Source organism: Excalfactoria chinensis, chromosome 4, assembly GCF_039878825.1.
Source record: "Excalfactoria chinensis isolate bCotChi1 chromosome 4, bCotChi1.hap2, whole genome shotgun sequence".
In the NCBI taxonomy this organism is placed as follows: domain Eukaryota; kingdom Metazoa; phylum Chordata; class Aves; order Galliformes; family Phasianidae; genus Excalfactoria; species Excalfactoria chinensis.
Window position 1 is genome coordinate 57,495,396 of NC_092828.1, and position 9,803 is coordinate 57,505,198.

Sequence of the window (9,803 nt, forward strand, 5' to 3'; positions counted from 1 at the left end):
AGTAACACCAACCTGCATTTACAGAAGGCTTCAAACGGTCTCAAGATTTTGCTTTCCTCTAGCTTCTTGCTAATGACAACTAATGTACCTGGTCCAGCAGTTGTTTCAAATTATTTCATCCTGTAAATGCAGGAGGCATTAAACCTGCAGGTCATATTTTTCCCCATGAAAAATAAAGAAAAAACACATCTGTCCTATCTTTTAAAGGACATTCTGTTCACAAATCATATTAAAATAGGAAAACATTCTTACTGTAGTTTCCATCTTATACCAGAAGAACAGTACTTGGCCAAAAAAGCTTGTTCAGATATTCTTCTCCATCCATCCTCCCTCCCCCCCCCATAAAATACACTGCATCATTAATCACTGTCATTTTGCTGCCAATATAACTACACCGGGGCTTTGTGACTGACATAACTGTTGGCAGTCTAACCTCATCATGCTAATCACCAACATAAGCATCTGGGAAAACTGTAAATTAGGCCTTTCCTTGGAAAGCATTTTGGGGAAGCCTTCATCTGGGAGTACTCATTTACAGTGGGTTACCTCCAACAGCTGCTTTCGGCCAGTAAGGTCACCAGTCTGCAAGCAGATCAGCAGCTCCCACAGTTTGCTCCCAAGCAAAGAGGAAAAGGCTTTCCTTCATCCCCTTATGCCAGCTTCAATACTCCAACACAATTCCCTCCCCTGCTCAGTCTGTTAGCCCATTCACCTTCCTAGCCAGGCAAAAACAATTACCACTATTCTGCAGAACAGTTCCACCAGTTCAACCAGGTTGAGCAACAGTTACCCAGCAAGGAAACCTGTGGCTGCAGCAGAGAAAAACTGAGCTGTTAGGGTCCTCTCCATTTGGTGGAACTACCACCCTTCTAATTTTAAATGATAATCAGGACAGAGATTAAGCATTATCTTCAATGAGTGCTTCAGACTCTGGCAACCCATACCATTTGCAAAGCCTTGTCCCATCCCCAAAGCAAAACCTCTGCCTCAGCTGGTTCTAAATAGCTAAAGGATCTAGCATCTGAAGAAAACATAGAAGTGATTTCACAGTCATCTGTCCAAAAAAATTCCATAATACAAGATTTTAACCTGAGAGTACTTATAACACATTTCCCAGATGAAATCTAATCCTATATATTACAGAAACTATAATCAAGTTATCCCAGCTTTTTAAGCTAGTATGGACAAAGTGTTTTCCTTCAGCTACTATGCTTCAGTAGCAGCACTTAACACTGACACTCATGTGGCTAAAATAAAGGGTCTATTATTAAGTATGCCAGTCTGCAAAGTCAGAAGCGAGCAACAATGGAGAACCAGAAAGTCTAACAACTGAGATGGAAATTACATACACTAACTAGGTTTCCCTAGATATGCAGCAAGGTCAAAATTCACATCTTTTGAAAGATCATTCTTCACTGCATTCATCAAGTGAATAGAGATGAAGTCCCAACCATTTCCATTTTATCCATCTTCCAGACTCAGTGATGGAAAGGCAGAAGTATCTGACAAACAACCAGGATACTGCATGAAACGAGGAAAACCAAACTCTGGTCCTGGCTTTGCAGATTCATGGTGAGACCTCAGCAATGCTACCTGATTTGTCTCTCTGCCTCTTCCACATCCCTCTTCCCTCCTTGTGTAAGATAGTAAATACTTGAGCTATCTGAGATACACGAACAACTACACATTTAAAATTAAACTCAAGCAATCATATCATACATTTAGCAGTCCCAGAAGCCAGAATGCACATGTCAGCAAGTCCATTAGAAGGCCTCAGAAAGAAATCTCAAAACTAATTCTGGAATAAGCTTACGAGCAGAGGTCATCAGACAACTTCTAACTGTGCTGACCTGAAGAGAGAAAGTCCTCCCTATGTTAAAACAAAACTAAACAAAAGCCATCTTCTCCAAGGCACATGCTAGTCAGGAAAGCACAGCAGTGATCAAGGAAAAAAAGAGCAAATTTAATAACAAAGCACAAGCTACCAAGAGAAAGACCCTTAAGAAACAGAACATGAACGAGCAAATTCTAACTTTTGCAAACACTCCTAAGTTGGGGCTTGTGGTCGAGCTTGGGAGCAGCTTTCTTACTTCATACAATGCAGTTTAAAAACCCTTGAGAAAAAAAAAGACAAATGACCAACAGTGAGCAAAGGCGTTCTGCCAATTTCTCTCCCTACAGGAACACGAACAAGTGTTTGCTTTACCATGTGCTGGGAGAACTAGAAAGAAAAGAACAACAAAGAGTTAAAAAAAATTCTCACACACTCGCTATCCACTTTGTAATTTACTGGGACACCACAGAGAATTAAACAATGTTGGTAACCTTAAAGAACTTATCAAATGAAACAGCAGGAGATGTCAGTTCCAGCAGGATTTTCTTTTGCTTCCACATTACCCCCTTCCTCTTTGCTGCCCCCTTCCCCCCCCTCACCCCCCAACACACACACAGCCAAATGTATCTTGAGAGTAAACTCTGTTTTTCTCCAGTTGCCTCAGGAAATATGAATATCTACAAGCCACATACCTGGTCCCTCACATCAGCTGAATCAAAGTCCCCACTAAGTAAAGTAAGGCAGCAAGAACGCTGCATTAATTCTTTCCATATCAATATTCAAAGAAAACATAACAGACACAAAGATGAATAGAATAAAATCAAATATATAGCTCATTAACAGTATCTCTCCAAGCAGCAAATATTCCCTCCTGCCACTCTCAGAAGCACATTTCAGTGGGAGCCCCAATTTATCACACAACTTCCCAGACAGTAACTTCATAAACCGACTTTTGGTTTATACATTTATATACAAATTGTTTATATACAAATTATATACAAATATATACACTTTGATCAGTTTTCAGGCACTTTCATATTGCTTTAGTCTACCTTTATCTGGTCCAAATAGTCCACTGTTCCAATGTTATTTTAGGCATTGACATGTGCAAGTGTAAATACAGTAAACCTATTGAGTGTGAATAACCCCACCTATATGCCACTGTAAGAATAACCTATCTTAAAAGATTTATATCCTGGTTTCATCAGATTACGCCAAGCAGAATGCTGCTATTACTGAATATCAGGTGTTTAAGGCTGTGCCAAAGTCTGAAATACCAGAAAAACATCCTCAGCAAATCAGTGTTTTATGAAAACACTGAAATTACTGAAAATTTATTCTTCTAACACTGAACAAACTGAGGAAGAAAAACAAGCAAAAGTGTTATCAACTACGGTCACAGCACGATACAAGGGATGTGAACATCAAGTTTTTCCCGGAAATCATAAACCCCTTTTTGAGCTGCCACATGAGTATTAAGTGTTAGCTCTATATGCACACATGGTTTTTTGTTTGCTTTCCTCTGCCTAGAAAAGTTTTTAAACACATACATTCTGCAGAAGAAACTCTAACATGGTAAATCCTGAAACCCAACTTTACACACAAAATAAAGTAATTAAAGTAAAGTAAATTAAAGTAAAGTAATTCCCAGCTCCATCAGTTAAAGCTGGCAGACAGACGACTCAACACGTGATGCACACAGAAGCAAGAGAACTTCCTCAAGGTTCTGTCTAAAATTCCCTTAACAGAGTCAAAATATAATAATTAATGGACACCTGATTGCCAAGTTAACCAACAGCATACTGATGGTCACTGATCGTTCTGACCTGGATTGGCATTTAAATGATTTTAACGACAAAAATGTGCAAGTTCTAAACACGGTTATATGCTATTCCAACAGCCTTATGTTTCCAAGTTGGGAAGTATTCCCTTTATAGTCAAAGAAATATGAAATAATGCTTCAAAAATCACCGGTGAACTACATTAACTATTTGCCTCCATGCCAAGTCGACATATTAGTTGCCTTTGGATGGAACTGCTTTGAACACTGCCTAAATACAATGATTTATATAGAAGCATGCTTAAAAATAATTTGTCTTCCACCCTGTACTCCACACTTCACCTCTGCATGCAAGGACGAAGGTGGAAGAACAACAAAATGAAGAAGATGGGTGACATCTATTCTAACATTACGCTCCCTTGTAGATAATAGCCTGTACTGAAATAAAAGCTACGTTGGCCCAGATCAATTCCAGAGTTATGTCAGGATGACTGCACTGTGCAGGTGTTCAGAATAGCCGTACTGGACAAGTTCCCTACACTGGCAATTCCATCCTTCCCAGAATCAAAAAAGAGAAAGATAAAAATTGACCCATCTATGCAACTGGGTGGCACTGAGTACTTGACCTCACCCAGCCTAATCTGAAGTAGTGCGCTCCAACATCGCTCCATTCAGCAAACAGATTCTCCCAACGCCAAAAAATAACGGTATAAAATTGAAGTGGGAAGATATTCCGTAGGAGCCATCTTCACTCTGTAAAATACTTTACATTCTCCAAAATCAGCCTGTTTATTTTATGAAATGCTTTGTTTCTCCGACCCGTTAAAAAAGAAAACACAAGGACAGCCTCACTCAAATACACACAAAACAAAAAAGCTTCTCTGATGCAAATAAGCATTTGTCCTCAGAAGAGGATAGAGATCTTTGTGACAGCCATTAACAGCTCAGAGTGTCCTTCTCATCACCCCCGGACCCACTCCCTGCAAAGCCCTTCACAAAAGGCCTAATCCAACATTTTCCCTCGTTGTTTTCAGTCTTAAATAGCTACATTCGCATGGAAATAGCTGTTATACAGCAGCCTGCATGGATACAGCTCTATCAATTAGAAAAAAGTATCAATTTTAAAATCACTGCTTTCCCACCTCAAGCAAAGCCTGCTATTCAAACGCAAAAAGAAGTCCTCTAGGCGCTCCTGGAGTTACACCACTGCAGCTGGAGTAAAACAGCCAGAGCAGAGCAAGATGCCTACCTATGTGAGCCTTTAAGCCACCGGCATGTCAGGCCATGTTTGCATCTCTTATTGAGATACACCTGAACCTGAACGCTAACAACTCTTCCACAGCTATTACCTGTTTTTCTCTTCATTTCTCCCATATTGCTCAAAATTCGATTTTTTCCATTACCTTTGAGACTAAAAATAAGAGATGTTTCTTTCTGGGGAGAGGGAGAAAGCTCAGGAAATGCAACCATAGAGCCCTCACCAATATGGGCAAGGAAATTGGTTTACCTGCCAATAAAACCAAACCTCACACATCTCCCACTCACACACTGACCCCTGGAAATAAGTTTTAAGAGGATTTGCCCAGAATGCTTCTCAGTGATTGTATCAGCAGACGTGCAAGACAGTTTAATAAGCAATACAGCAAACACTTTTCCACGTGCTACGTTCCTTTCCAAGCTATTTAGAGCATAAACATGAATGTGAAGCTTGCAGTTGCCTTCACCAAGAAGGTAGGATTATCCACACCAACCCACATTCAGAATCACTGCCCCTGTTCTAAAATAAGTTTGCTCATATATTTCAAGTTACAAACAAATGCTGTCTTATAAAAGAACTCAGACGTACAAACACATTTCTACAGGCAGTTACAGAACTTACTAAGACAACAACATTAAGGGGAGAAACAGCTTTTTTTTTGCCTAATTGCCCATTTGATATCTGACAGCACAGCGTGCAGGTGAAGTCTAGGTGACTTGGAGACTAGAGAAAATAATACATTAATTCAGAGATGCCCACTCGCAATCACTTCTGCTCCACACACCTCCACGCTGCACACACATTCCATCTATTTCAGCTACTACCAACTGCAAGGAAGAGGTTAAGAGTCAACCTAAATTGGTTCAGCATTTATTCTACACCGCAGTACAAGCTTAGATTTCAGCTACTCTTTGCATAACCTAAATAATAAACATGGTGCTCCCTTTATTCGATTCTTAAGCCACCCATCTGAAGCACAATGGGATGTGTCACACACTCGCTTTGCTGCCCTCATAATACAGTTTAATTATGATGACTGAACTAACGGCCTCACATCATAGACTTTTACAGGTTGACCCCATGTCATCCTGATGTATCATTTTGCACCAGTTCAGTGCTGTAAATCAATTTAAGATCTCCAGCAAGTTGAAGAGGCTGGTAATGATGCTTTCTCTGCAATCTCCAGGGACTCCACATTATGCACAACTTACATTATTTATAAAGCTGAGATGATGCCTCCATTAGGCTTGCTAAGACTACTCAAATAAGCTTCTATTTTACACACACAGCTTGGACCTCAGAAAGCACACCACTGGCCAGATACGATATACAGTGCATTAATGTTTCAATTAAAAAAAGAAAAAAAAAAAATCCCTTCATTTTCAAAATGTAAATTTTTATACTAAAAACTAAACTCTGAATTTAACCTGAATAACTTCCCAATATTTTAGAACACACTAAGTACTTTTCTGAACCGCTGTATTACCTTTCCATACGTTCAGCTCCTTACTTTGTGTTCAAGCTACAAAGGAACAGCAAAAGCTCATCAGCTTTCATGCATCTGACTTGACAGCTAATATTTATATGGAAACAGAAAGACCTTCATCTGTTCATTCAGTCACTTTTCTCAAATGCACTGGATCATCACAGCTTTAAGGGTGGACAAGAAGGCAAGCCAAACAGGACAGAGGAAGAAAAAAAAAATGTATTTGTTTACATACCCGGTGGTTGTGGGGTCAAAATTGCAGCAAGGACAAATCCCTGCCCTTAGGGTAACCTGATCGTGCCTTGAACAGATCCTCTCTGGTAGCTGTGGAGGACTCGGGCTCACCCACCTCGAGGGAAATTTCTCTCAAGCTCCTCCTTGCAGTCAGAAGTAAACTATGAGGGTTTGATCCTTGAGGACAGAGCAGGAATCCTAAAAGGGGCTACAGAGCTCTCAGTGCCATCCTGAGGATCTTCGGGTCACAGGGATGAAGCGAGCACTCCAAAGTTGCATCGAAATCCAATAAGAACCCCTAACAAGCCTCACAGCACAGCTCTCTGGCTTGGTGTGAAAATAGAAGGAATACTCATCAGCTGCAACTAACAAACTAATCTCCTGTAATTCAGCAGAGTAATTACAGACAAGCAAAAGAAAAAATTAAGCCAATGTTGACACCTCGAGTTTCCTCACACGATTTGTTCCCATTGTCTGGCAGGCCAACATACAGGCCGGCAGCCGCACGGGCTGGAGAGCTGCTGGCACACACATGCCCAGGAAGAAATGCAGCCTCTGTGGGCCAGGTCAGCTTAAGTTCTTAGTCCTGTTCTTGAGTGCTGCTTAAAAACACACGGATCTACTGGAGTGAGTCTTCACCGAGAAGGTAGGTTTATCTACACAGCGTCTTTTCTTTTTGACTGCCAGTCTGTTTGCTAAAGCAGCCTTAAGCTGTGCACAGCACAGCTTTTTCCTAAAACATGTCAGCCTCAAGATGCCGTATCCTCAAGCACTGACATGCATTAAACTGTGCCATGTTCCACAGCAATGAGCTTTCCCACTCGCTTGTGTCTGGAATACACATCCACTCATGCTCCCACTCACCTCCATCTCACAACACCTCTCCTTCCCCAAGTAACACTCGTAACTCAATTTACACCCAGCAAACAATTTTTTCCCATAAACCACACGACAGTAACGATAACTGCTCAGACTAAGTTACAGTTATTTGTCCAACATAACAGCAGACTGGAAGGTCAGAGCACATATCTGCAGATGGATCTGCTAACAAAAGAGTAAGCACAGCGCTGCTTCCACAGTAACAACTCCCACTGACTTCGGTTTATACAAAAAAAACAAGTCAGGATTTGGCCCAGATCCTTTCCAGTGTATGACTGAGTATTTCCACACCGGTAGATTTCAATCAGCTTTGAAGATCTATATTCAGGATAAGATAATTTGGCTGCAGAGCCCCGAGCATATGAAGAAACTACACCGAGGAGGAGGAAATGTCGTGCATCCCAACCTTCTAACGGCAAGGAAGAAAAAATTTAGTGAACTTTCCTTGACCTCTAAGCAGAGATTTGTCATTAAAGGAAAAAAAAAAAAAAAGAAAAAAAGAAAAAGAAAGAAAGAAAAGAAAAAAAAAAGGAGGGGAGGGGGGCTGCGGAGAGAAAGAAAGCAAGATCAAGTCCCGACGCAGGCAGAACTTCGGGCCGGCCGAGGAGAAAAGCTTCTCCCCGTAAAAACAAAGGCGGGAGCTCTCCCCGTCCCGAGGCGCTGCGCGTCCCCGGCCGGGGCACAATGGGGCCGGCAGCGAGGACGGGGTCGGGCGGCGGCCGCGGGCGGAGGAGCGGCTTCCCGCGGGCCCCCCCTCCCTCCGAGCCCGCGGCGGCACCCGCACCTACCCGGGAAGCGGGGGCCGGCAGCGGGGCGGGTCGCCATCATGCCGGCAGGGAGAGGGCACGGAGCCGCTTCTCCCGGACGCGCCGGGGACCCTCGCCCGGCCCGGCGCAGCGGGGAGAAAGAGGAGGAGAAGGAGGAGAAGGGCGCAGCCGAGGGCGAGCCGAGGGGCCGCGAAGCTGTTACCGGCTGTGGTACGGCCGCCGGGCGCTGAGAGGGGGCGAGCCCCGCGCCCGCCCTGCCTCCGCGCCGGGATTGATCTGGTCGCGCTGGCGTCAGGCAGTCGGAGCCGCCCAGCCTCCACTTACCGCTGCCAACGCGCACGGACACACACGCGCGCACACACACACACACATGCATGCATACACACACACGCGCGCGCGCACGCACCGGCCCGGCAAGGGATCCTCTCCAAATTACCGCCCCGCCGAGCAGGGCTCGTGCCCCGCTAGGAGCGCTGTGCACGCCCAGACCCGGCCCGGAGGGCCGCGACGCACTCGGTGCTTTTATTCCCGCACGGGGCTCGGCCAACGGCGCGTTCGCTCCGCTCAGCGCGCTGACAGAACGGGGTTCTGTGCTACCCGTCGCTTACAGAGTTGCTCCTTATGTGTGAAAGCGTGCGCTCACGTACGCTTACCCCTATGGCCTTGAAATGAACGAGCGCTTTCAGTTGCTGTGCGGCGCATCCAGCCGAAGGTTCAGAGCCCGCTCGAAGAAGATTAAGCAACAGTGCAGATGAATGAACGGAAGCTCATCTTTGTAGCAAATTCCTTGGCTTTCACCAAGCCATCATCCCTGTGAGGAGATAGGAAGCAACGAGTGAAAGACAGGAAAAGATGATGATGCACCCGCACCGACATCATTACATCACTGTACGCACACCAGCAGGTTCTAGGGATGGTATTAGCCTCGTTTTTAAACACAGCAAGACTACAGTGCCTGCCCCAAGAGCTTGGCAGCGTCTGGGTGATCCGCATGGAGAAACACATGGAAAAGGAACAACATGTGTCCACAGCCTGGGCTGATCAGCAGGCTGCTTTGGCAGGGCTGGGACGGGCAGCAGGCTCGTGGCATTTCACTGCTCCAGCATCAATTCAGTGCATGATTCACACTAAGCAGATACGACAAGACAATAATTAGGGCTGCACTGCAGTTTGTCAGGTGTCTCGTTAGAACCACATTTTTACCTCTTTTGTTGTCGTTAGGCTTGACTGGTTGGTTTGCTTTGGCAAAAGAGAATTAAATTATTTTCTACTTAGATTGAGGCTTGGGGAGGATCACATTAATATGTGCTTTTACTATAAAGGGAAACAAAATGGGCCATCCCTCCTGGCCTATCTGTACATCAGTCTGATTGATCACACCGTCAGTCATAAGGCCCTAAACCTGAATTTCAATGGAATCGGGATACTTACGCAAATAAACTTCTAATAACATTTTCAAAGGAAACATTAATCTCCTGTACACTTGTTAAAATCTCACCAAGCACCTGCCTGACCACTTCTAAAATCCTCTCAGAAACAGCATATCAGAAGGCGCAGTGCAAAAG

At 43.9% G+C, this 9,803-nt stretch overlaps 1 protein-coding gene across 3 annotated transcripts in view; it reads right to left on the reverse strand.

Annotated features, from left to right (window-relative positions):
- Window positions 1-9,100, reverse strand: part of SMAD1 (SMAD family member 1) — a 47,402-nt gene extending 38,302 nt beyond the window's left edge. The window contains exon 1 of one of the 3 annotated variants that reach the window (XM_072336139.1): window positions 8,892-9,100. The gene's annotated coding sequence lies outside the window, so the exon portion shown is untranslated. Of the gene's footprint in view, window positions 1-8,259; window positions 8,629-8,891 lie in introns of those variants that run through there. The other 2 variants (XM_072336138.1, XM_072336137.1) reach the window with 2 other exon arrangements.
- Between the last annotated feature and the right edge of the window lie 703 nt (window positions 9,101-9,803).